The sequence below is a fragment of the Grampus griseus genome (genome assembly GCF_964374135.1).
Source record: "Grampus griseus genome assembly, chromosome: 4".
Taxonomy (NCBI): Eukaryota; Metazoa; Chordata; class Mammalia; order Artiodactyla; family Delphinidae; genus Grampus; species Grampus griseus.
Window position 1 is genome coordinate 43434385 of NC_138997.1, and position 27976 is coordinate 43462360.

Genomic DNA, 27976 nt, shown 5'->3' on the forward strand with positions numbered 1-27976 from the left:
CTACAGTTCTAAGGAGAGAAGAAAGGTTAAAATCGAGTGATATATTAGCAAGACCTCTCTGGCCATAAATCTAAAGTAATATTCACTAATTCAGTTGTTAGAAGTAATAAGGATTTCTATTTGTCTGACTTCCACGTCCTATCTCACAGTTGTTTCAGTATTTGCAAGAAAAAAGATAACAGAAGAGAAAAAGTCTCAATTTTTAAGCTCATGCATTAAAGAACTGTATTTGTAAGCTATCCTTTAAAATTATAATGATTTTAAAGCCAACATGGAAAATTATTAGATAACTCAGCCTCCAAGTTTTCAATATTAAAATAATCTGTATTCAATTTTTATACTGTTCCTTTTAGTAAAACAGAAAAATTTGAACTGTTACAGCAAAACTTGGTATCCATTTCTTGTGAAAGAAATTTATATTTGCCAGTATATTAAATGTATATATAAATTTATAATTTGGGGCTTTGGACAGTAGAACTATCTTATCAGTTTATTTATGCTAGCCTCATAATGAACACTATTTCTCTTGCTGTGGGTGACATTATTTCCAGATACACCACATCTGAAACATAACCATATACTTAATCATCATATCAAATAGTATTTTTGGATGGCTTTAAAATATTTTCACTTATATTCTTCTATTCAACCCTTTCAACAGCACCATAATTTGAGTAGTACAAATAGTTTTATCTACATTTTAATGAAAAAATTCACAGAGAGATTATGTGACTTCTTGAAGTTACCCAACCAGTAGTAAAAAAAGCTGATACTAGTACCCAAGTGTCCTGTCTCCTATTCCTACACAATTTTTGTGTATTTATTATATTGTCATTATATTACAAACTTATAAGGGCAGTATTAATTGCAGGTGACTAAAATGGTATGATTTGTTCTTTGTTTGGCTTCTAAGAGCATATTAATTCAATGTAATTAAAAATATTTGTTGAGTATCTAGCACATGGTTTAGCAAATAACTCCAACAACAGTAATAGTAATGGAAAGCTCTAAATGTGTTAGGATAGGAGAATGAATGGATAGCTGGATGGATGAATTAAAGGATGGATAAATATGCAATTAGCACAAAAATAAAAGAACAAGTTTTAACTCCTAAGGAGGACAGATGTAGTAATACACAAATAGTTAGAATTCATGTTGATACGTCGTATAACAGAGACAAGTACATTGTTCTAGGAGAACAAGAGACAGAACAAATCATTGTGCCACGTTTTGAGATTATTCTACAACTGTTGCACCATAGACCCATTGAAATGTTCTTTATGTGGTAAAGAAGAGAATTGGAAGTAATGAAGCATGAAAGGCCCATTGTCAGAATTTTTCAAAGAAAGATACCTTAGAATCCATGAAAATCAACAAAGAATCTAGGAATTTGAAACCCCAAAGAACTTAAATGAAAAGCCCAGCCTTACATGTTTTTATTAAAGCAGTGACATCCAGATGGGGTGGAGGGCAGAAGGAAGACACGTAACATCAATGTGCATGTATTTTTAGTAGTAAAAGAAAGCACTGAACCAAGGCACTAACCAGACACATTTCTAACCTTGACATGAGTTGCTGATGAAATGGTCCTTAGGATAAACAGCACAATTGGCCTTATTTTGACCTGAGTCAGCAGGAGCTTTTAGCAGGAGTTCTATCCTGTAAATGTCCTCTGGAACAAGAACAGAACACACTGTTCAAGTTGCTCAAACAGAGCTGGTGGGTCAGGTACTGACACAAGGGAACTTAGGTAGAGGCAGAACAGGGAGAGGATCTCTTTCAGAAGTGCTGAGCGTTAAGGGCATTTAACAGAGTGAAAGGGAACTATTCTGGGAAAAACAATATCTGAATCCAAAATACTTCGGCAATTTAATCGAATATGCTGCTTAAGGAAAAAGCAGTCTGCACCCCAACACCTGCTGGACCTAATGGACTCTGAAATGTTGTTTCAGAATTAATCAAGTCATTTAAAATCATAGCTGCAGTCTCCATTCACTAGTCCTGTGCATAAATGTGCTGATCCCAATACTAATCCATGTCGGGTGACTTGAGCAATATATCACCATAATTGCCATTTTAGGGCTGCAAATTGGAGTTAAAATAACCAGATGCAAAAGAGATGGCCATCTCATACTCTCAAGATGGATCTTCAAAGTTCAAGGAGAGTTCAAGCATGGAAGAGGCAATAGAAAGGGGTCAAGTGTAAGGGGATTGTTCATGTTCAAGAGGAATTAACTTTACAAATACTTTGTTTCTGAGGTGGTAATTGTCCCATCTTACAGTTATTCATACCTCATTTACTCGTTGCATTCTTCTCAAGCATTAAATGAAACGAATTTGATTTTGACAAAATATTCCGTTTCAAAATTGCCATTAATTTTCAAGATTTTTTTATTCTCTGCTAAATTGTCTGTTTTAAAGGGATAGAGACTAAATTTGGGAAATCTAATATTTCCCTAGCTAATATTCTAGCAAGAGTCCATGTCAGTTTCAGATATTTCCTTCCTAGCTTAGTCAATTAAATCACTGAACTAAAAAAAGTCACCAACATCACAAACATCCCAAACTCAAAAGGCCAGGAAAGAGTTCTGTCCCATGCGAGTAAAATGAAGGCAGTTTTCTAGCTTATCTGTCACAATTTCTCACTTACTCTTTGCTTTGGTTAAATCACCATTCCCCTGATATCTTTAAAATAAATCAGTGTAAAAAGGAAGCACAATATACTACCTCTATTTCAAACTCCAAACTTGTTAACATAGCGCTCAAGGGCCTTCACAATCTGGAGCCAACCAATCTGTTTAACACCTCTTTTTTTCACAAGCCCTTGTACTCCAGCTTCTGCCACAACAAATGGCTCATTGTAATTCAAAGAAGAAGGCTTGTTTAAACCTCCAGCCTTTTCAAATGTTCTTCTCTCTATATGACTTATTTCTCTTCTCTCTTCCTCTAGCTAGTACACTTACAGTCATTCTTTAATACCCAGCTGAAATGTCACTGTCCTTGTTTGACTAGCCATTCCAATACAGGGCAGTTAGATTTTTTTTTTTTTTTTTTTTTTTGCTCTCCCATAGTGAAGAATGCAAGCCTCCACTGCAATCACTTATCACAACATATTATACAAATGTTCTTTGATATTTTCTTTGTGTCTGTCACCTTCAATTACATTATGAGGTAATAGAGTAAATATACTGATTTTCGTAATTGTTGGAATAATACCTTAAATGTAGATAAAAGCAATTTTCAAAATTATAAAGCAATATTAAAATTGGAGTTGTTTTGCTATTATTATTTCTCAAAGCGAACAATATATCAACATATCATAGATATTTCTTTGGGTCTAATCTAGCAACCATCAGGATAGGGTGGATAAAATATTTGAAGAAATAATGGTCAAAATTTTTAAAAATTTGATGAAAATTTCAACCTTCCATTCTAAGAGAGTCAATTAAACACAAGAAAAATAAATACAAAAACCACATCAAGGCATATCATAATTAAATTGCTGAAAACTAATATTAAAGAAAAAATTATAAATGCAGCCACTGAAAAAGAACATGTTACATAAAACAGGGAACAAAGATAAGAATAACTTCAAATGTTAAAAACAATGCAGTCCAAAAGATAATGCAATGACATTTTTAAAGTGCTGAAAGAAAAAACATGGTAAAACTAGAATTCTATATATGGGAATAACTTCTTCAAAAAAGAGGGTTAAAAAATATGCTACAAGGATATATTGTACAACACAGGGAATATAGCTAATATTTTATCATAGCTGTAAATGCAGTATAACCTTTAAAATTATGAATCACTATATTGTACACCTGTAACTTATGTAATATTGTACATCAACTATACCTCAATAAATAAATAAATAAGTAAAATACAAGGAAAAAAGAAGGAAAAAGTATACTTTAGGAAAAAATAAACCTCAGAGAAATTTTTGCATCAGACTTCTATTAAAGAAATGTTAAAGTAATTAATTCTTCAGGCTAAAGAAAAATAAAACCACATAGAAATTCAACATACACAAGGGAACCTATGCATGCCAATATGGTAAATATGTGGTAAATCTAGTAAATATTTTAGTCATTTTTAAAGTTTCCTTAAGAAATAATTAAATATTTTAAAATAATAATAACAGTATTTTGAAGTTTATAACATGGGAAAAAAATATCACAACAATATAACAAAGGACTGGAGGAGAGAAATGGAAGTATACAGCTCTAAGATTATTACAATATGCATAAAATGGTATAGTATTATCTGAATGTAAATTATAATAAGGTAAATTATACATAAACTAAGTGAAATAAAACATACATTGCTAATAATACAAAAATATATCTAAGAACAAACACTACAAAATACTCCTTAGTTCCCTGTGCTATACAGTAGATCCTTGTTGGTTACTTTATATATAGTAGTGTGTATGCTTTAATCTCAAACTCCTAATTTATCCCTCCACCCACTTTCCTCTTTGGTAACTAGAAGTCTGTTTTCTATATCTGTGGGTTTATTTCTGTCTTGTATATAAGTTCATTTGTATCATTTTTAAAGATTCCATATATAAACAATATCATATGATATTTGTCTTTCTCTGTCTGGCTTACTTCACTTAGGATGTTGATTTCCAGGTCCATCCATGTTGCAGCAAATGGCATTATTTCATCCTTTATTATGGCTGAGTAATATTCCATTGTAAATATATACCACATATTCTTTATCCATTCATCTGTCAGTGGACATTTAGGTTGCTTCCATATCTTGGCTATTATAAGTAGTGCTTTAATGAACATTAGAGTACATGTATTTTTTTTGCTATTGTTTCTCCAGATATATGCCTAGGAGTAGGATTGCAGGATCATATGGTAGTTCTAGTTTTAGTTTTTTAAGGAACCTTCATACTATTCTCCACAATGACTGTACCAACTTACATTCCCACCAATGGTGTAGGAGGGTTCCTTTTTCTCCACACCCTCTCCAATATGTATGGAAACACAAAAGACCCTGAATAGTCAAAGCAATCTTGAGAAAGAAAAACAGAGGTGGAGGAATCAGACTCTCTGACTTCAGACTATACTAAAAAGCTACAGTCATCAAAACAGTGTGGTACTGTCACAAAAACAGAAATATAGATTGATGGAACAGTATAGAAAGGCCAGAAATAAACCCACGCACCTATGGTCAATTAATCTACAACAAAGGAGGAAAGAATATACAATGGAGAAAAGATAGTCTTCTCAATAAGTGGTGCTGGGAAAACTGGACAACTACATGTAAAAGAGTGAAATTAGAACATTCTTTAAAACCATACACAGAAATAAGCTAAAATGGATTAAAGACCTAAATGTAAGACTGGATACTATAAAACTCCTAGAGGAAAACATAGGCAGAACACCCTTTGATATAAATTGCAGCAATATCCTTTTGGATCTGTCTCCTGGAGTAATGGAAAAACAAAAATTTAAAAATGGGGCCTCATTAAACTTAAAAGCTTTTGAACAGCAAAGGAAAACATAAACAAAATGAAAAGACAATCTACAGAATGGGAGAAAATATTTGCAAATGATGAGACTGACAAGGGATTAATCTCCAAAATATACAAACAGCTCATACAGCTCAATATAAAAACAAACAACCCAATCATAATGGTATTAAATTAGAAATCAATAAAAAATATCTGGAAATGCCCCAATATTTTGAAATTAAAAAACACTTTTCTGAAAAACCCATGGATCAAATAAGAAAGCAAAAAGTAAAATTAAAAATTATTTGACCTGATAGAAAAAAATATACAATACATCAAAATTTGTGGGATACAACTAAAGCTGTGCTTAAAGGAAATTTATTGGTTTAATTGCTTATGTTGAAAAAGAAGAGTTTTCAACATAAAATAAATGATCTGAAAGTTCCACCTTAAGAAGCTACAATCAAACAGAATATTAACTATAAAATATTAGAATAAAGGAAATAATATTGATATGTTAAGTCAATTAACATAAGTGAAAAACAATAGACAAAAAATAGAAAACAAAAGCTGGTTCTCTGAAAAAAAAAATTGAAAAACCTCTAATTAGACTAATCAAGGAAAGAAGGAGAGAACAAACAAGTAAATTCAGCAATTTATGTGAAAAGAGCAAATTACTTGAAAGACAGAAATTACTAACACTGACACAAATCATCCCTACATCTAGTATGGAAATTAAATTTGGAAATAAAAACTTTCTCACAAAGAAAACTGTAAGCCCAAATAGCTTTACTAGTTGAAATCTAGCAAATAGTTAAGGAAGAAATAATTCTAATGCTACAAAAAATATCTTAGAAAATAAAGAAGGAGGGAATGCTTCCAAACTCGGTCTAAATGGCCAGCATTACTTTGATACCAAACCAGACAAAGACATAACAAAAATAGGTCGCCAGTAACTCTCATGAACATAGACGCAAAAAAGAATCTTAACATAATATTAACAAATGAAATCCAGCAACATTGAAAAAGTTAATGCATAATAACCAAGTAAGGTTTATCCAAAGAATGTAAAGATGGTTTAACATTTGAAAATCAATTTACTTAACCAAACTAGGGCATTAAGGAGAAAAATGATATAGTTATCTCAATAGATACAGAAAATCAATTTGACAAAAATCTATACCCAATTATGTTTAAAACTATCAACAAACTGGGAATAGAAGAAACTTCTTCAACCTGATAAAGGATACATATAAAAAACCTATAAGTAATATCATAGTAGAGAAAGATTGAACACTTTCTCCCAAAATGGGAAAGAAGTCATGGGTATTCCCTCTCACTACTCCTATTTAATACTTTCCCTACCCTACCAACTGCACTGACATAGGAAAACAAAGTAAAACAACACAAAAAGCACACAGAGTGGAAAGGAAGAAGTAAAATTGTCTCTACATGTGATTGTGTACATAGACAACCCTACAGAATCTGGAGAAAACTAACAGAACTAATAAGTGATTTTAACAGTCACAATATAGAAGGTCTGTATACAAAAATCACCTGTATATCTAAATACTTGCAGCAAACAATTGGAAAATATGATTTTAAAAATTCAATTTATAATAGCATTAAAATATGAATTACTTAAAAAAATATGAATTACTTAATGGTAAAGTTAACAAAATATATGAACTACCTGTACAGTGACAACAACAGAAACATTGCTAAGAGAAATTAATGAAAATTTAAAAAAAAATTTTAAAGGGGGAAAATATACTATGATCGTGGATTATATATTCAATATTTTAAGATGTAAATCATCCCCAAACTGATCTACACATTTGACAGAATCCCAGACAAAATTCCATCAGCGCTATTTTGTGGAAATTTACATATTTATTCTAAAAATTATAAAAAGACAAAGAATCTAGAACACTCAACACAATTCTGAAAAAGAACAGAGGTGAAAGACATATACTACCTCATTTCAAGATTCACTGTAAAGTTATCAAGAATCAATACAGCGATACTGACATAATGTACAATGGAACAGAATAGTTAGCCTAGAAAAACAGCCACACCTGAACTGATTTTCAACCCCAGTGTCTAAGTAATTTGATTGAAAGGGATAGTCCATTCAACAAATATTGCTAGAACAACTTAATATCAAAAGGTGGAAAAGTGAACCACATCTATTATGTGATACAAATTTTAACCTAAAATGTATTTTAAACTTAAACATAAAAGTTAAAGTTATAAAACTTCTAAAAGAAAATATAGGAGAAATTCTTCCATGAAGAATCTTTATGGTCAGGTTTTCCTAGATAGGACACAAAGTATTATTAAATAAAAACTTGATAAACTGGACTACATCAGTATTAAAACTTTTGGCATTAAAAGTTTTCCAAGATATAAAAGAATTTTTAAAACACAACACTAAGAAAATGAATTAACCAATTTTTTTAAATGGGAAAAAAATTGACAAGACATATCATAAAGTAGCAATATGAATGGCTTACAAGGACATGAAAAGATGCTCAGTAGTACTTATGCTTCTGGTCAAAATGGAGTTTCCAAAACTGGACAGATAAGTGAAACAATGGTTCTCAAGACATTGGAAATCAAGCAATGGGAGATCAGCTAACCTAACGAGTTTAACCTGATGATAGCCCCAACGTAGGGAGAAAATGTCCAGGCCATGGTACATAGCAGGGGGAATCAACTAGAATGCAAAAGTCTCCCTGAATTGAAGCCAAAGTTGTTAAGTCTGTGGAGGTCAATACAACCAGACTTTGTAGGGCAGAGTATCAAAGAGAAGAGAACTGTGAAGACAAGAGTATTCTAGAAATCTGAGGGTCTCCCCTGAATATTCAGAAATTATTACAAGAAACTGCTAAAAACTGGAGAGAAAACACCAAGAAGCATTAGAAAGAACAATCCCTTAGGCACACACAGAGCCAGAATTAATGTTTGTTCAAATCTGACAGAGTGTAACGCCTCATACTTCATGGTGAATGAGTCAGTAGAGTATCCAGAAGTGTTTTCTCTCAGTAGTGCGGCAAGTTAGCCACTGACTAAATTGTGTTATGGTCATGTTTGTCAAAGCTTAAGAGCAAGAACTGAAAGAATCAAGCTGTTTTCAAGTACCACAACATAAATGCACAAATATTTGGAAATATTTATAGGATTGCAAAACATCCAGAATCTGACAAGTTAAAATTCACAATGTCTGGCATCAGATTAAAAATTAAAAGTCATGCAAAGAAGTGATCATAATGAAAAAACTCAATAAATTGAATCCAAAACAAATATGACACAAATAATAGCATATACAAACATATTAAAATTATTATAACTGTATTCAATATGTTCAAGAAGCTAGAGAAAAACTTGACATGTTAAGTAGAGATATGGAAGATAAATTCTTTAAAAGGACCCAAATTGCATTTCTAGAGGTGAAAACAATGTCTGAAATGAAAATACAATTGGTGGGATGAACAGAGTAGATATTGCCAAAGAAGAGAGTAGTGAGCTTGAAGACACAGCCAAGAAAAGAAAAAGCTATCCAAAAGTACTAGTACTAGAACTAAACATTACTCATACTAAACAAGAAGTAAATCATATCACTTGAAGATAGACTGGGATAAGCCAAAAATATATACTATAAACACCAATGCAACTATGGAAATGACACAACAAAGAGTTATAAGTAACAATAAAACAAAGGCAATAAATTTGAATCATTAAATAATCTCTATTAAAGTAAAAGAAAGCAGAGGAGAAGGGGAAAGGGAAAAAAAATAATGAACGGGGAAAAAAAAAGCAAAATAGCAGAATTAACCCTAACCATATCAATGCAAATGACCTAGGACCTAAACATTACAATAGCAAAGATTGGCAAATTAGACAGAAAAAGACCCAACTACATGCTTCTCACAAGAAATACCTTGTATATATAAAGATACACTAGGTTGAAAGTAAAAGGATAAGAAAAAATATACCAGGATAACACTAATCAAAGGCATGCTGAAGTGGTTCTATTAATATCAAAGTAAATTTCAGAGCAAACAATATCACCAGGGATAAAAAAAGATCATTCTACAATGACAAAGAAGTCTATTCATTCAAAGGACACACCTATCCTAAACATTTATTAACCTAATAACAGAGTTGCAAACACAAAAACTGATAGAACTGCAAGGAAAAATAGGCAATTCTACAATTACAGAAGGCGATTTCAACTCTCCTCTTTCAATAACTGATAGAACAAGTAGACAGAAAATCATTAAGGATACAGAAGACGAACACTATAAACAAAATTGGTGTACTTAGCATTAATAGAGCACTCCACCTAAAAATAGCAGAATAGGCCTTCTTTTCAAGTGCACATGGATCATTTACAAGTCATATAAGATATACTGTCTAATCACAAACAGATTAAATTAGAAATGTATAAAAGAAAAATATCTGGAAAACTCTCAAATAACAAACTTCATGGGTCAAAGAAGAAATCAAAAGAGAAATTATAAAGTATTTTGAATTGAATGAGAATGAAAAATACAATATCAAAATCTATGGGATGTTTCTAAAGCAGTACTTGGAGGGAAATATATAGCACTAAATGTCTATTAAAATAGAAGGTTTCAAATCAATGACCTCAAGTTCCTCAGTAAAGGAAGAGCAAATTAAAACCAAAGTAATTTAAAATAAATAATAAAAATCAGAGCAGATATCAATTGAAAAGAAAACAGAAAATCAATGCTTTTCAAAGTGCTTCTTTAGGAAGACCAATAAAATTAATAAATCTCTAACAAGACTAATGGAAAACAAAAAAGAGATACCACAAATTGCTAGTGTCAGGAATGATAGAATCAACTTCACTGCAGATTCTGCACATATTAAAAGGATAATAAGGGAATAGTATAATAACTTTATTCCAGTGGATTTGACATCTTAGATTAAATGGATAAATTCCTTGAAAGGCACAACCTACTAAAGCTCCCTCAAGGAAAAACAGATAATCCCAATATTACAATATCAATTAAGAATGGAATTTTTAGTTAAAAACCTTGACACTAAAATATCCCCCATCCAGATGGCTTCACTGAGGAATTTTAACAAATATTTTAAAAGGACATAATACCAATTCTATATAAACTCTTCCAGAAACCTGAAGAGGAATACATATTCCTAAACATATTGTGTAAGGCCAGCATTTCGTTAATACCAAAACCAAAAAAGTGTACTTCAAGAAAAGAATAATATAGACCAATATCCTTCATGAACACAGACCCAAAAATCCTTAATAAAATTTTAGCAAATAAAATCCATCAATATATAAATACACCATGAGAGACTAGAGTTTATCCTAGTAAAGCAAGTTTGTTTTAAACTTTGAAAATCAATGTAATTCATCATATTTGTAGAATAAAAAAGAAAAATTATATCATATTTCAATAAATGCAGAAAAACTATTTGACAAGCTCTAACATTTATTCCTAACAAAAACTCTCGTAAAAGGGAACTACCTCAACCTGACAGAGGGCATCTATGAAAAACCTGTAGCTAAAACTTTAAATAATGGTGAAAGACTGAATGGTTTCCCTCTAAGATCAAGATCAAGGCAAGAAGTCCACTGTACAAAACTGTACTAGAGGTTCTAACCAGTGAAATGAGGCAATAAAAATAAATTAAAAGCATAGACTGTAAAGGAAGAAGCACTGTCTTTATTCACAGACAATATGATCAACCATGTAGAAAGTCAATGAAATCTTTAATAATAAAATTAAGTGAGTTTAGTATTAAAGGTTGAAGGATACAAGATCGATACACAAAAAACAACTGTATTTATGTCCACTCACAATGATCAAAGGAAAATTAATATAAATACACAATATAATTTACAAAAGCAACAAAAATATAAATACTTAGGGGAAATCTGAAAAAAGATGTATATAACTTGTATACTGAACATAAAATATTGCTGAGAGAAATTAAAGAAGACTTAAGTAAGTGGGAAAATTCACTGTATTCATGGATCAAAAGATTCAATATCATTAAGATGTCAATTCTGCCAAAATTTATTTATAACACAATCCCAATCAAAATCCTAGCAAAGTCTCTTGTAAAAATTGACCAGCTCATTTCAAATTCATTTAGAAATACAGAGGACCTAAGACAGTCAAAACAACATTGAAAAAGACCAAGTACAAAGGACTAATATACTACCTGAAACTTATCATAATGTGATAACACTGAAGAAAGTGATTATAGACAAACAGATAAACGCAAGGGAATACAGAGTCCAGAAATAGACCCACATATATATGGTTCTATAATTTTTGACAAATACACAGAGGCAATTCAGTGGAAAGGATAATCTTTTCAACAAATGATGCTGAAACAATTTAATATCCATATGCATAAAAACAAAAGAATATGCAACCAAATCTTGAATCTTGTACAAAAATTAGTTCACAATGGATCACAGATATCAACATAAAACTTAAAACTACAAAACTTCTAGAGGAAAATAAGAGAATATCTTTGTAAGCTTGAGTTATGCAAAGAATTTTTAGCTATGACACTAAAAGCACAATCCATAATGAGAAAAATTGATAAATTAGATTTCAAGAAAATTTTAAATTTCTGCTCTGCCTAAGACAGCATTAAGAGAGTGAAAAGACAGACCACAGACAAAGAGAAAATATTTGCAAATCATATAATTATATTCGAAATATAAACATAACTCACAACACTCCATACTAAGAAAACAAGCAAGCGATTTTTTTAACGGGCAAAAGATTTGAACAACCAGCTCACCGAAGAGATACAAATTGCAAATTAGTACATGAATAGATGCTCAATATCATTAGTCACCAGGAAAATGCAAAGCAAAACTATCATATGATACCACTCTACATCTATTTGAATACTGAAATTAAAGAGACTAATCTTTCCAAGTCTTGGTGAGGAGGCAAAGCAATTGGAATTATCATTTACTGTTGATGGGAATGTGTAATAGTAACCACTTTGGAAAACTGTATGCAGTTTCTTAAAATGTTAAACATATATATAACTCATGACCTAGCCATTGTGCTCCTATGTATTTACCAAAATGAAAGAATATGTTTATTCAAAGATTTAAATACAAATGTTCATAGCAATTTTATTTGTACAGCTAAAGAGTAGAAACAGTCCATATGCCAATCAACACGTGAATGGAGAAATACAATGTGATATATCCACACAGTGGAATGCTGCTTAGTGTTAAAAAGGGGATAAACTATTATACACACAACAACACTAATGAAAATTGAAATAATTATGCTAAGTGAAAGAAGATAAACAAGAGTACATAATATACGGTTCTATTTATATAAAATTCTAGAATTTTCAAACTATTTATAATAACAGAAAATAGATGGGGGTTGGGAGGAGAAAAGAGAGGAATTTCAAAGGGGCACAATGAAAGTTTTTAGATATGGATATGTACATTATCTTGATTACATGATGGTTTCACAAATGTTTACATATGTTAAAACCTACCAAACTGTACCCTTGCAATATGTATAGTTTATTATACCAATTAAGCCTCAGAAGAGTTGGTTTAAAAATATTCAACCTTCTTAATCATCAGAGAAATACACTTTAAAACCAAAATGAGGTATCACTACACACTCACTAGAATGTCTAAATAAGGATAATAGTACCAAGTGTTGGTGATGATATGTAGCCACTAGAACCATCATATATTGCTCTGAGAACCTAAATGTTACAATCACTTTAGAAACCAGTTTGACAATTTCTTTAAAAAGGTAAATGTACACCTATCATGTGACCTAGGAATTACACTCATATGTGGAAATAAGTGTTTACACAAAGACTTCTTCTCAAATATTCATAGAAACCTTATTTGAAATAGCCTCAAACTACAAACATCCCAAATGCACATCAACATGGGAATGGATAAAGAAATTATGGTATGCCATAAAATGTAATACTACTCGGCAATAAAATGGAACTAGCTACTTATAGGCACAATGACATGTTAGACTCTCTAAAAAATTATGCCACATGAAGGAAACCAAACCAAAAATAGTACATATGAATGACACCACTTTATGAAATTCCGGTACAAGCAAAACTAGTTTATAGCGATGTAAAGTAGATCAGAAGTTGCTTGCAGCCAGGGATGTAGGTATCGTCTAAAAGAGGGTAAAAGGGAACTTACTGGTGTGATGGAGCTGTTTGATATCTCAGCCCTGATGTGGTCATGCATATGTTTGCCAAAACTCATCACAATTTAAAAAGGGTGAATTTATTGTATCTAAGTTATGCTTCAATAAAATTGATTTTAAAATAATTTTCACAAATCAACTATTTTCTAGGAAAATATACACTACCAAAATTAAAGATGTAGGAAACTTGAATAAAGTAATTGCTATGGAAGAAATTAAATCTGTGAACAATTTTATGAAACTGAAACCTTTAAGATACTGAAAACTTTACAAGAAAATATTGTAAATGATCAAAATGGAGGACAAAGAATTTTAGAAAATCAGAAAAAAAGATATTTTTAGGTTTCCAAAGATTTAATTTCCACAGACAGTTTTATGGTTAAATTCTTTCAATCTTTTGAGGAATTGATCATGTATGTTCCATAGCAGAGGAAAACAGAATTCATTTAATGATGTCCATAAGAACGATAAAATTAAAACTGATAAGATACCAAATCCATGTAAAACTATGGAACAAAACTCTACACTGATCAAATAAGATGACTTAAAAGAATTCAAAGATTGTTCAATATATTATATTGTTTCATCCACAAATAAGCAAAAACAGAAAAACTATATATTCTCCTAAATCAATGGCCAAAAAAGCATTTGATAGAGAGATAAAGTTCTGACTTAAACATTTTAAACTAAAATTAAACAGCTTATTTATTAATATGTTGAAGAAGTAAATTGTAAATTAAAGATGTCATTTTACATAATGGAAAACCAGTAAAAATGTTCCCATTCAAGTTAAGAACATATAAGGATACAGCTTATAAACACTGTCATGGAAATTCTAATCAGTGCAATGTTACAAGAAAAGTAAGTAAGAGGTATGAATACCAGAAAGGCAGAAACAAACAAACCTTTTTGGAGTATAACATGTGTTAAAGAAAACACCAATAGAGTCACTAGAAAAATGTACGAAAGCAATAAAAGAGTTCAATAAGACGGTCACTTATCAACTACATATACTAACATTCAAGGGTTTTCCAACATATCAACAGAAACCACTTTAAAACATCCTATTTTCAGTAGTAATGAAAAATATTAAATACCTAGAAATAACTTTAACAAGATATATGTGGAACTCATAAAAGTTTCCTGAGGAAAATATTAAAATAATTAATTAAATATGCATGGATAGCAAGGCTGGATTTTTACAGTGTTTGAATTTTTCCATATTAAATTATAAATATAATCTAATTTTTAAAAATCTCCATGTGGTGTCTTATTTTTGTTTTGCACACTGTATTTTGTTTTGTTTTTTGGAACTTGAAAAAATTGTTCTAAAGATCATATGAAGTAACAAACTTTCAAAACTAGCTAAATTTTTTTAAAAAAGAGTAATAATAATGAATATGTTCAGTGATGGAAAACAATAATTTAGATATTTTTTTCGTATGATAATAGACAAATTAACGAAACCAAAAGCCCAGAAACAGATGAAAATACACATGCACTTAATAAATTAAAAAGGTAGAAGTTTAAGTTGTTGGGAGGGAAAGGTGAGTACCACGTAGATAAGCAGTCAAGAAATAGTTCTGGTTTTATCTGCTATTTGGATAAAATAAAGTTAGAGCAGTTAATTTTACATGCACTAAAAAAGTAAATGTAATAATGTAAACATAATATTACCAGAAAAATATGTAGGTAGACATTTATCTGATTTCCAGTTGGAAAAATGGATAGTTGTGACCAAGTAAAAATTGAAAACTTCTACATGTCAAAGTTACCTAAACCAAAATATAAAGGAAAGTAACAATTTAAGAAATACTCTAGTACATATCATGAATAAAGGGTTAACCTATTACTTAGCTCTGACAAGTTAATTAACAAATACATTCACATTGAGAGGATGAAAAAGGAGAACATTTCATTCATTCAAAAAGAAATCCAAGTAGACAAAAAATATAAAAATATTCAAACTTATTAGTGATGAGTGAAATAAAACATCAAATTGACAATATTTGTCTTTCCCAGCTGGATAACATTTGTCTCCTATCACAATGGCAAAAATTTTAAATAATAATACCAGTATTAGTAAGAGTATCAATTTTTATATTCTGCTGGTAGGAATATATACTGACATATTCTTTTAATATTCCAATTGAGCAACATAAACTGCAAAATATAAATAATTTCATATTCTTTGAGCTCCATCAGACTTGCACATTTTTGTTTATGGATGTGCATTATCCCTGTGTTTATAGTAGTGACTAAGTGGAAACAACCTAGATACCCTAGATCATAGTACACTAATAATGATAAATACTGGTAGACCAAAAGAAGTCATGTTGCAGAAGAGCATATGTTCATGAAAATATTCAAATATTATACTGAATACTATATTTGGTATGATTCCAAAATTATGAAGATATATGCCTGGGGCAAAAAGAAAAAAAAAGCCTTGACGTCCACCAAAATTTTATGTATTTCTTTCTGTGTGCTAAGGCTAAAGGTGACTGTACTTTTCTTCTCACTTTTCCAACACTTCTTACATTTTTTATACTAAAGAATTACTTTTATAAACAGAAATTATTTTTTATGATTATAAAAGTAATTTTTCTCTTCCTTTTAGTCAAAAGATTGCACCAAACATCCTTCCTGGCTCCAGCCAGTTTGTGATGTTCCCTCCGTCTGCTTCTCCTCACACCCTGGGCAGGACATAAATCTGTCTCCCCATCTACGTTGAGAACTCTGTGAGGGAAAGGGCTGTGACCTGTGCACTGAGGCACCCCATGAGTGCTGAGAGGCTGAAACAGACCGGCAGTAAAGACAAAAGTCAATGCAGGAAATGAAGAGGGGTACTAGAAGAGAGTTGAGGTAGGAGAAGTAGATTTTTACCCCACCTTACCCCCATAAGCATAGGTAACTATAAACATATATTATGTTTGCCTTCTTTTTCTCCCTCCACCTGTATAAGAATAAGAGCCAGTTATGTTTCCCAATCACTTAGTAGTACTTATAACACTGGTACTCAGACCACACCTTTCACAGCCACATGGATATTATTATATTTAACTACACCAATTCTAATCCCTTGATAGTAAGAGGCAGCAGAGTACAATGATAAAGAAGAAGCTCTTTGGGGTCAGAATTTCTGGGGCAAACGCTGGCTCCACCTCTTATTAGCTATATAACCTTGAACGAATTGCTTAAGTTCTCTGTGCCTGTTTCCCCGTGTATTGGGTTGGCCACAAAGTTCTTACAGAAAAACCCGAATGAACTTTTCGGCCAACCCAATATAATAAGGTTGTTATTAGGATTTAATGAGTTTCTACGTGCGGTAGCCTATAATAAAGGGCTACATACGGTGCTGGTAAAGTGAAAACATAAAGACTGTATTACCCAGGACACGTAGCAGATACACTTTTTGGTTAATATCTATTGCAGACATGACACCAGAATCAGTGAGTCCTTTGTCAGACATGTGTATGGTTGACTACCCTGTCCTGACAAAGTATTCATAATCTTTCATTGAAAAAACATATTTAAGAAATTAATCCAAATAGATTTTCGAGGCTTTCAGTTTTCACATAAGCACTAAAAAGTCAACCTCATTCTTGCTGTAACTTGCTTTAGACGCCAAATCCGAACAACACAGAAAACTATTAATAGATGTTATTCCAATGAGAGACTTTTACAGTTAACATCTAATCATTCTTCATCGAAGTACGACTTCATCAAACTACAACTTTACTATTCTTTTCAGTTCCATAACTCCAACAAATGACAGTTTAAGATTGTAGACATAAACAGTTAAAGACTTCTTTCTAGTTCCTTACTTCTACAATGTATTTGCAAACTTATAATTTCTAAATTCATTCAACTATAAAGATCAAAGAGAGGTGACAGATTTCCATGTCTGATGCTTGCACCCGCTCTGCCTCCTTCTCTGTGGGTTCATGTTTGTGTATGTGTGTGTGTGTGACCAACGGGTCCTGTTTGTCAATAGAGAAACAGTGTTTAGAGGAAAACCTGGTGTGAAAACTGGGTCAGAGGCACAAAATGACATGTTTATGACAAGGCACAAACTGTTGTTTTATCTAACCTGCGAGATTTTGTTTGTCTTTCCAGCCTCAGTGGAATCTATTCAATATTAAATGCCAAAAAAGCCCCCTATGACACTGTGGAAAACTCATCCTATCTCAATAGTGGCAGAATCAGTGGCTCAGAGAAGCCCAAATGGGCCAAGGTAAAGCATGACAGCTGCAGCTGCAAAAGAGAGGGAGAAAGACAGAGAGAGGGGATGCACTTCCTTTCTCTAAGTGCAAAGAGCCAGCAATGGCTCCTAAACACAGCCGACCCTTCTGGCAGCACTTCTGCATATAAGGTGTGCAAAACAGTTGCCTGTAGGCTTATTTTAAAAAAAAATTGAAAGAAAAATTAAGTGAGCCTCTGAAGGGAAGGAAAAAAAAAAGACATTTAATTATGTCATAGAGCTAAGGAAATAAGAGGTTTCCAGTTCCACCTCTATTGCTAAATCAAATTTAATGTTAAAACGAGAATTGTCAATTTCAATGTCAAAAGAGTTCCATTCACTACGGGTTTGTTTTTCCCACTTTGAATCTATTATGGATGTTGGGTTTTATGCCTTCTGAAGAAAACTTCAAGTTTAGAGTGAAACTAGCCCTATATATAAACATATTCAAAATAAGAATATGTAGGAAAATCCCCAAGTATCTAAGATTTCCTAAATACTGTCATTAATTATAACATACTGGGCAGCCACCAGACACATAGAACTATTCCAGGAACAATGTAATGAGATTTGACAGGTGTCTCCAAACAAAAATCAAGCATAGGGTTTAAATATTTCAGGTAAACCTTCTACTTTTTCTTCCCTAAATTACCTCAATTATCACATCAACTGTTCACTTATATTTGTGATGACAACTCAAATTGTACAGTTTGAACTAAGGTACCAGGAAATCTCCTTTTGGAATAAAAAAAGAAAAACAAATGAATAAAAATAAAAAACCTCTACCATTAGCTACACCATCACCACCTCCAACAGTTTCGTAAGAAGAACAAAAATACTAATATCAATAAGTAATGGTATTTAAGATCCAATGTCTTTAAAAATTCTAAACATGTTATGGATATCACGACAGAATGGAAGTGGATTGGTTATTACGAATTTCTCTGAAATTCCTAGTTATAATTGAGATCATCTTATTAAAAGGATGTTAACTAATTGCAATATCTTTGTAATATCTTAGAAGAAATTAAAAGTCAACATTATTGATGTAAGTATTCATATCCACGTGCTCCTATTCTTTGCTTTTTTGAGACGTGGTGAGTTTAGGGAGAATTTCCCGATGCCACTTTCAGGCACATTTGATCTCCTAGAGAGGAATCTATATTATACCTCCATGAGGCATATCTGTGGGGATGGAAGAGAGGGCAAGAGGGTGACTTGAGATAATCATTGCTAAAATGTTTTATTTGCACATGATAATTTCTCCTTTCATAAATATCAGCAAATATGCTTCTCTCCCCTGTCCCTCTCCCTTTCTCTCAGGATATCAGGCAGATAAGAGTTATCAGTAAAGGTCATCTTCAATTTCTGTACAGAAATGATCTGTCTCTGGTATGTAATAAACATTTATCCATGCCTTTATTAGCTATATTGAAGCTGACAGTTCTGTTAAACCATTTTCTTTCATTTTGCTAGGTCATGACGGTTAATGCTGCTAAAAAATCTCATCACTGCTTTTGATCACTGTATTGTCTTCCCTGTATTATCAGAAGTTTTTGAAGGCAAGCACTGGCTGGAATGACCTATTATAGTTACAGCCCGTTGAGTCTCTGTTTTTTTTTTTTTTTCCCTCTTTTCCTCACAATAAAAAAGAAAAGGAGTGCAAAGAATAAATTTTCCTCAGAAGGTTATATTTAGTTGCTTAGATGACATATTCAGTCAACTCTCAATTATCCACAGTAAAAGGGAACTAAAGTATCAAATGTAAATGAAAACCACACATAATCCAAAATCTTCATTTTGGCTAAATATTTTACCAGGGTATTCTCAGGATCTAAAAAGACAACTTCACATTTTACTCAAATCCCTTTCTCATCTCCAGGGGTCAGTTCTCAGGAAGTAGCCAGATGAAGCAAAAGCAATAGCAAGAAGAAAACATCCCCAGACAACTGATGTGTGCAATGGAAAAACATGATGGAGGGTGCAGTTTGCACCTGGGCCTTTCCACCTTTCTTTCATCCATGCCACATAAGCTCTCCTCTCGTTCAAAGAAATGTGTAAGAAATGTCTGCTTTTGAGAAATGAAAAACAACAAAATAGCCATGAAAATATCTGCCTTTGTTAATGGATTAAAGATCTTATAAAACTTGCCAAACGAAGGTTGGTTGTCAATTTCAAGGAAATACAGTTCAGACAGATTAAGAAAGAAACTTTCTAAAAATTCCAACACGTTTCCTTTCAGTTAAACAACTATTTATTGGGTTCTTATTGCATGCCAGGCACTATGGGAAATTCTGGTAATACAAAAATATGAATGACTCATTTCAGGTCTCATGTAGCTCATAAGGAAGAAGTCACAAAAATAGATATTTAAAATTGACAGAGTAATATTAAAGCACAGAGAAGAAGCATCTTCCCCAGCTAGGGTGATCACACCGAATCTGCAAGGGCCAGCACAGTTATCCAGGTGAAGAAGCAAGAGTCAGGGGAAAGGCATGGCAGGCAAAGGGAACAGTGTGAGCAAAGGCACAGTTGTGTGACACAGTTCTGTGTATTCATAGAACTGGGGATCTCCAGGTTGTCAGCACAGCAATCATAATCACGGAGGATAAGAAAGGGAAGGAAAAGGCAATTGACGAAACTGGAAACCTGGGAAAGTTCAAATCTTTGGAGGCTGTGTAAGAAACTTAAATTAATAGTTCTTCCAAGATCATTTACATGCAATAAAGTAACAACCAACATGACCCTCAATTCCATTATCTATTTATTCTTTCTTTTAGTTAGTCAATAACATTTTTTAGCATTTATTACATGCCAGGCACTGTTCTAGGTGCCAGTGGTACAGTGGGGAACAGAACCACGTCCTGGACTCATGGTGTGTTCATTCTGATGGGGAGAGAAAGACACAAAACAACAACAAAAACAACAAATTACGTCAGGCAGTGGTAACATGTCAAAGCCTATTTATTAGTATTTTTCTTCTGGCTGCACTACATGGCATATGGGATCTTAGCTCCCCGACCACAGATCAAACCCATGCCCCCTGCAATGGAAGCGTGGAGTCTTAACCACTGGACTGCCAGGGAAGTCCCTCAAAGCCTATTTAAACTCTAGTCTCTAAAAATAAAGTAAGGCTGAATAAAGAGGATAGGGATGTGAGGTGAGGGAACGGGGAGCGTGGTGAGCTGTTTTATATAGAATAGTCAAGGCAAGTACTCCCTGAGATGGTGATATTTGAGCAAAGACCTAAAGGAAATGTACTTGAGGGAATTGCTTTTAAAGCAGAGCTGATCACACAAGGAGAGATCCTGCAAGGAGAGTGCACTTGGCAAGCTGAAAGGAAAGCAAAGGGGCCAGTTTGGAGAAGAGAATGTCGGGGAAGAGGGATGTAATGCAGAGAGGTGCAGATTACTACTGCGTGCGGGGCTTTTCAAAGTTTTTGAATCATAATCTTAAATAATACATTTTACATAGTGACAAATATATGTGTTTTAGAGAGAGAGATTGAAATACAGATATTTTTAAAGTTTCAGGAAACAATATTATGTGCAGTACACTCTGCTCTTTTCAATTCTACTTCATCTTTTAAGAAGTTCTGGTCACCAATTCATTTAATTTATCTTTTAACCTATTAACAGGTCACACACACAGTGGGGAAAACACGGAAGCAGGGTCATGTAGTCTAGTTTAAAAAAAAAAATGTTCTTTTTAAGGTACCCAAGACCTAGCCCAGTGCCAGGCACACAGGCATCCTAATACTGTTTGTTGAATGAATGCATGAATGAATGAATGAATGAAAATAATTAGAACTTATTTACAAGGCTCAAAGTCTGAAGACTTCAAATTAGGCATTTCAATTCCAAAACGAAACTCTAATAACTGCATGATCTTCAGATCATTGCTAGTGGACAGAATGTACTCAGAATTTAACAGAAATCAATGTCAGTCACTTCTAAAAGTGGACAAAGTTTTCTCAAAAAGGTCATTTACTGGAGGTAAGAGAAGAGTCCGTACAATTTATTTTTTCATTTTCTGGAATCCAAATTATTTTTTCTGAATAAAATATAATAAAGATTGGGCTTCCCTGGTGGCGCAGTGGTTGAGAGTCCGCCTGCCGATGCAGGGGACACAGGTTTGTGCCCCAGTCCGGGAAGATCCCACATGCCGCAGAGTGGCTGGGCCCGTGAGCCATGCGTCCGGAGCCTGTGCTCTGCAACGGGAGAGGCCACAACAGTGAGAGGCCCACATACCGCAAAAAAAAAAAAAAAAAAAAAAAAAAAAAAAAAAATATATATATATATATATATATAAAATTAAGATAAAGTAAGTTGAGAGAATGTCCCCAATGATATTAATTGCTGTTTTCACGGAAATTGATTTCTTCTTACCCTAATGTGACTTCCAACAGAGGATTACAAAATCTTTAGATACAAGTGTGATAATGTGCCAGAATTTCTGACTAGCACTTTTGATTTTTTTTTAAAGAATTGTATGTGAAGGGAACAACATTCCTCATGAAGTTAGCTGTGTATGTTTTCTTTTTTTTTTAATTGAAATATAGTTGATTTACAATGTTGTGTTAGTTTCAGGTGTACAGCACAGTGATTCAATTATATATATGTATGTGTGTGTGTGTGTGTGTGTGTGTGTGTGTGTGTGTGTGCATATTCTTTTTCAGATTCTTTTCTCTTATAGGTTATTACAAAATATTGAGTATAGTTCCCTGTGCTATACTGTAGGTCCTTGCTGGTTATCTACTTTATATACAGTCGTGTGTATTGTTTTGTAAAAGAACTAGTTCAGAAAATCTTATCTTTATTCTGTAGAATAAGAATTGCTAAAATTTACACAGTGCCAGGCTCTGTTTTAAGCATTTTGCATATAAATATTAATTCATTAAATCCTAACAATAGCCCTATGGGAGAAGTACAGTTACTATCCCTAAATCTGGAAACTGAGGCACAGAGAGATAAAACAACTTACCATGTGCCATGCACTGCAACATCCTATTTAATCTACATAACGGTCTTATTTTAAAAAGAACGTAACTGAGGCATAGGGAGGTATAAGTTGCTTCTGTCACAACTACTAATTGGTGGAGCTGGGACTGAGTCCAGGGCAATCAGCTTCAGAGTCCACACCCCTGGAGGCCATGTCATTCTGCCTCCTTTAGCTGTAATGTCTGGGCCAAGTCAGCACTGTAAAATACAGTGATGCCAAGTGAGACTTTAAGGAAATTGTGAGCTCCTCAGGAGAAACCCGTGGCCCTGCTGTATATATTCAGCATCGATCATTAGATGACAATTTTAATATCCTTACCACCAAGGACTTAGCAAATGTAACTTATGGAAATTTTATCTTATACTTTCCCCATCAAATTCTCTACTAGAACTTTTAAATTACCTTGAGCCTGAATTAATTCAAGTATTAATGGCTCTCTGCATTTGTTTTTTATTTTGTTTTGTTTTGTTTTTCCTTCCTTCTTACTTCCCTGAGACCCAAGTTTGGACCACTGTGCCTTTAAAAATTAAAAATGCAAATATTACATGGGATAGTCTATTTGTCTATTTCACATCTCACTTTTAAAATTGATGATTATATAATTTTGGGTGTTCATAGAGAGATGCAGCCATCCAGACACATGTATATATCAGCATTTATAGCTATTAAAAAGGAAGAATTTCCCTTAAGCTTTCCTTCAGCTGTTTGCTTGTCCAGCACTTTATACACACACATACAAGGAAAGAGTAGGGTGTTTCCCTTGATGGTCTGCTCCTTAACCTAAACTACATTTTTTGTCATCATGATAACAATTATATCATTGTTCAGGACACATTTCCTAAAGAGCCTTTGTTCTCCATAGGGACTCAGCATAAATATACCAATAATAATAATTCATGGTCAAATGCTCTATCACCCCAACTTGGAAATGAAAGTTGGTAATGATAACTCTTTTCACCATTCTGAGTACAAATGGAAACAATAGAAGTGCACATAATACCACAGTGCCCTCTGACCTTCATGCGTGAGGTCACAGGACTCCAAAACAAGAAGTAAGACCCTCGTGGTCATGGGAATCTTAAAGCGACATTTCAAACCACAACCTGGCATTTCTTAATGAGTTCACATTGCTTAAACTCTGCTCCAGGGTATGGTCAAAAGAAAACCATCCCTTTATCAACTGGTAAAGCCTTCAAATTCCTAAAATAAATTCAGCAACTGAAAAAAAATAAGTCACTGAAATATCCACTTTCCCGAGGTGATGTGGTATTTTAAGCCAGACATTTTTCTGTGAGAGCTTCCCACTGTTTGGATCGTAATGAATAAAAACAAAGCACCAAATGCTTAACAGCTCTACTAATATTTCTTGTTCTTTTCAAAAGTAGGTCTTGGAGACAACCCATGATAATCAAAAACCACATGGTGGTCAGGTTGCCCTAATTTGACACTACACTCTGCTACATCCATAACCTTGGATAAGCCCAATTTCACAGTCTAAATCAGTTTTACAAAGAAGAAAGTGTATTAATCTTTTCCTTTCCTTTTCTCTCTCAGAAATACCCTAGAGCTCACCATAACAACTACCCTCCAAATGTTTGTTATAGTACGATGTTACGGTATAAAAATATAACAAAATCTTTCATGTGATACAGACGAAGACAAATCCTCCTTATAGTATATTCTGTACCATACTATGCCAAGATAGAGCTGAGCTCATGAGTCTATTTTCAAATGATAATGTCTTAAAGACCTCAGGAAGGTTATCTCCTGCATTGATAGCAGGAAAAATACAAGAGTAGGAATTACATGAAAGAATACTCTGTCTCTTCTACTTAGTATCTTTAACATGACAGCTTCACATCCTGATACTGAGCAGAAATTTAGAAAAAAAGTTAAATCCACTGAAGAAAAAAAAAAAAAGAAAAAGAAAAAAGTGTATCCAGCCACAAAGTATAAAACAAACAGAACGGGGCATCAGCATGTGGCAACTCCAATATATCTAGTCTCCATCACTTAGAGGGTATGTCGTCCCTAATTTTCAGGAAGAGACAAGGAGTCAATAAGAAGAAAAACTATTGATCTACTAACAAGTTTAATACAATCTTGAAGTAAATTCTGTTCAAAACCCAGAAGCCTCCCTCCGTGTAATAGTTAAATTACTGACTCCCATGCAAAACAAAAATCCTGCCCTTAGGCCATTATCAGCATGATCCTGTATTTGAAGTCTTACAGGCTGTTCAAGGGACAACCCTGATCGTTTGGCCAAAGGGAAACAACACATCGAGTAGCTCAATACAGGCCAAGCAAAATGGAGCCTCCCAGTGTGAGAATATTAAATTATTATGGCTGCAACAGGGGGCCCAATTGTTAGTGGCCCCCTCCCACTTATGGCCTTGCTCCTCTCTTCCCCGCAGTGAGTGTACATTGTCATACCTAATATCCAAATGCTTTGATAATAATAAGGTGGTCAAGATAATAGCAGGAAACTTTCAGTAGAAACTCCACTTTCAAAAGCCAGCCGTGTTGTCCCAATGGTTCTTCCTAAGAAGATGCCTTCAAAAAGCAAATTTTTTCCCATTCAAAAATCAGAACAAGGCTCCTATTACATGTAAATACACAGGGTCTACGTTTAGGAGAACAAATGTACATCAGCAAGTCAGTACTACAAATGATCAAGAGAAAGAATGCTACGGGAGAGAGAGTGCCCAAGAAAACTGGCAGGATAAGAAACAGGGCAGCAGAATAGGACGAACCTTTCTTAATCTAACATTCTGTTTGGGGCAGGGAGGGTGTTTTTCCCCTATCCAAGAGATTTAAGTGGATGCACGAAGGAGGCAAGATCTTAAATCAGGGAATAGCTCGCCCATATGGGCATTATTGATGGCACCTTGTTAGAAGAAGCAGTTTGGGTTTCTTTATCTCCTTTCATTTGCACAACATTCCAATCAATAGACCCAGTGAGGTGGGGTGTAATGCGGTTTTTTGGAAGAACACTAGTATTGTTCACATGTTCAATATCTGTGCTTCTTAAGGTTGATTCAGGAAACCTTGCCCTTTTGTCCCAATAAAATAATGGCTTTAAGGAAATGCTACCCTTTGGCTTTCTTTCCTCAGTCAATGCTATTTGGTCTACAGCCATTTTAAATAAAAAGTTTCAATGGATTGAAAAAAAGCAGCAGCTGGAGACTAAAGCCCTGCAGGTGGCTGCTGATAAATACAGTATTGTAACTTGCTGGCATGAGCCCTCTCAAAGTGTTCTGAATACAGGTCAAAAGGCTTGACAAATTCAGAAGTCAATTTTAAATTATAATCTACATGCAAGTAAGTTTTACCCATGCCACCCATTAGGATTTCTTTTTTCTTTCCCTGGTTACATAGGAATAGATAGAATTTCATTCACATTTTACATAGAATTATATCAGCGTATTCATTTGCGTCACGGAAATGCATAGTTATTCCAGGGATTTTTCCAGCTTAAAACAATGGCAGCCATTTTTTTTAAGAAGGGATAACCTATTTTTTTTAACTATATATATATGAGAACATCCTTTAAGTATACTTTTTCTCCTTGGGGCTAGCAGGTTGTTTTAAACCATGGGAAGAAACGCACTATAGAAAGATAAAGAACTGCTTATTTCCACTTTGACATCATTTGGGACCAGCAGGTACTCTTCCTCTGTTCGTCTCATTTGGCCACATTTGCTCTATGGCTCTTTGTCCTCTAGCACTTATGTTTCTCATTTTCACAGAATTAATTAGTAATTGCCTGTATATTTCTTCAGAAGTATTGTCTTTTTCATATATTTGCCCTATCTCCATATTTAAGTTTTAGATTTCCCAACATCAAGGATCAGGTCTTTATCGACTTTTGGCATTTCCCCAAAGCAAGCCTTTCTCTATTCAATGTGAATGTTTAATAAAAATAATAGACAGTTTATAAAGAAGAAATAAGATCCAAGAAGGCTATAGAACAACTTCCTAACGTGGTCTATTTTTTTTTTTTTTTTTTTTTTTTTGCAGAAATGTAGTCAGAGGAGGAGAGCTATGTTATATAATTTTGAAGTGTTTGGTTTTTAAATGAAGATTATGTTTTCTTTTATAATAAAATCACAATAAAATAAAATAATTTTTAAAGAAAAAAGACGGAAGATCTGAAGAAGCACATTAGCTCTCACCTTGAGTGATCCAATTCAAATACACTATCACTTTATTAATCAACAGCACAAATGAGGTGCAGAGATGGAGATGAAAAATTTTTATAGACCTTGCTGCAATGTGGGAAATGAGGAGTATATATCTTCTAATCTGAACCTTGACTTAACCTATGCAACTAGAGAAAAGAAATGGTATTTCCTAAAAGGAAATGGAATATCATCTCACCATCCTCCATCTACTAATATTAGGATTCATTCATTCAACAGATTTTTTTGAACATCTACTCTATGCCAGGCACTTTTCTGGGCACTGAAGATACACCAGTGAATAAAATAGGTAAATATCACTATCATCACTGAATTACATTCTAGTTTGGGTAAACAGACACTAAACAAGAAAATCTTGAATAGGTCATGTGGTGATAAGTACCTTGGGAAAAAAAACAGAGAAGGGAAATTGGGACTCATTGGGTGGTAAGGACGGTTGCAGCTTCACAGACAAGGCAGACATAGAGGGAGATGACATGAGAGAGGTAGGATGGACCAGAACACATAGGGACCAGTGTGCTCTATGTGTTAATAAGCTTGGATTCTTTTTTAAGTAGTAAAAGAACTCACTGGATACCTTTAGGCAGCAAATAATGGGATCTTATTTCCACTTGAGAAAAATCATTCTGTGGCATGAGAGAAGTGGTACAAGAATAGAGACAGGAAGAGGGCCAGGTTGGAAATAGAAGTTTGAGAAACAACACAGTTAAAATGTATTTATATAAAAAAAGGATATATATATGTATAACTGAATCACTTTGCTGTGCAAGAGAAATTCACACAGCATTGTAAATCAACTATACATCAATAAAAACATTTTTAA